The 1,822-nt window shown below is 54.3% G+C and overlaps 1 pseudogene; it reads left to right on the top strand.

Annotated features, from left to right (window-relative positions):
- The first annotated feature begins 397 nt into the window (after positions 1-397).
- LOC116887605 lies at positions 398-1,597 on the top strand (annotated as a pseudogene).
- Positions 1,598-1,822: the final 225 nt, after the last annotated feature.

The raw sequence follows: 1,822 nt of genomic DNA, 5'->3' as shown, positions 1-1,822 counted from the left end.
TGCCAACCACAATGGCTGCAGTCTCCCAAAGCCTAGGACTGGAAGAGGGACCAAAAATTCTCAGTCTGAAGGAGAAATATCCTAAGGCAGAAAAAAAATCAAGAGTTGGACAGCATCCTTGCTTTGCAGAAGTTCACTTAAAACAAGGCAGAGTACAGGGGAGGGAAGGAGCAGGTGGAAGGAAGGAAGAAGGAAGGAGGAAGGAAGGAGGGAGCAGGCATCTGCTTTACCAGAGGGACAGTGGAGGCCACCATGATCATTCAGTATCATATCCATTGCATAGACCTCCCCAAACGGACTTTCACACAGCACTTTACAATTGAAAACTAAAGACCAGGTTTTTAAAATAGACGTGGAGGGTTGGGTTTACCCTTGCCCTGATTGACCTCAGGGGACCATGGAGGTATGAGGGATCCCACGTTACTTATGGGTGGCCCCTCAGGGTGTCCCATGGTGTCTTCTGTATAGGAAGTGAGGGTCCTGCAAAGGCTCAGATCTCAGGACAAAAACAGCAGGGGTATGAGGCTGAGCCCTGCAATGAAGGGGGCGATTGCCAGGAAAAAATGCTGGCCTCCACTAGGAAACATTCGCGAGGGCACTTGGCTAAATGGGATTTTGACTGTCCCCTCCCAAACTGTCTCGTCCATTTCCCCTATAGACCCCATGTCTGCTTACCAAGAAGAAGATGCTCTGCTCCATGGTGAACTCTAGATCTTCTAACCTGCTAAACTTCAGCTCTTGAAAACAGGTTCCGTCCACCACCTTCGCTGTCTGCTTCTCTGTCAAAGGCACCGAGTTGCCTCCCCTCGTGCCCGGCGGCACGCCTCCCTGGCCCGGCCCTGCCACCAGGCCTCTGGGACAAGGTGGAACCCCGCAACTCCCTGGAGGAACCCCTGGGCGGGCCTCTGGGTTTTGCACGCCACCTCCCCTCTGCGCTCCCTGCACTTCCCGCTCTCGCCCCATTGCCAGTCACCTGAACGGGGCCTCAGGATGGACGCTTCTTCCTGGGCGAGCTGTGCTGGCTCTTCTGCTGCCTTCTTGTCCGAGCCGCACCGCCGCCAAGCTGGCCTTCTTGACACCCGAACCCACCTACACAGTTCTAGCTCCCTAGGAAGGTGCGCCCGCGCCCTCTGCGGCCCCCGCGTCTGCCCTGGCGGCCCACTCCAGGCGAAGGTGCAGGCCCCGGTGTGCAACTGCACCTGAGCGATCGCGCCAACTGGCAATACTCGCAGCGCAAACTGGGACGCCTTAGGGGATCTTCGTCTCGCTCATGACTGACAACCGTCTGGGCTGCATGTTCCTGCGCTGGGCGCCCTTCAGCCCTATACGCTGCTCTTCTCGCACCGCAAAACAGTGGACTTGGGCCAGATGTATAGCTTCAACATCCGCATGGGCTCGCACATCAACTGCAACATCTTCTCTTACGACTATTCGGCCTGTGGTGTGAACTCCAGGCAAGCCCTCTGAAGAGAATCTCTAAACCGAAATCAATGCTGCAAGGCAGGCGCTGTGCACCCGGTATGGCGTGAGTCCTGAGAACATTATCCTCTATGGGCAGAGCATTGGCACCCCCATTAGAATATGTGACTTGGTATAGGCCAATCACAGTGACTGCTGAAAAATGAGCATAGAAATATTCAAGAGCTCATTGGTCGGTCACCAGATTTGCCACAAAGCTCTTTAACCTCTTCTGCTTCTTCCTTTAACTTTGTGGTTTGTGATTCTAAGATAGAAAGTGGTCGAGGCTCAGGAGCTACTGCAAACCTTCCCTTGCTCACTGAGTTCAGCTAGGGATGGATTTCGACAGGGACACAGAGATTCA

The sequence above is a fragment of the Rattus rattus genome, chromosome 18 (genome assembly GCF_011064425.1).
Source record: "Rattus rattus isolate New Zealand chromosome 18, Rrattus_CSIRO_v1, whole genome shotgun sequence".
NCBI lineage: Eukaryota > Metazoa > Chordata > Mammalia > Rodentia > Muridae > Rattus > Rattus rattus.
Note: the sequence above shows the minus strand (reverse complement) of the source record. Positions and strands in the feature narration are given on the sequence as shown.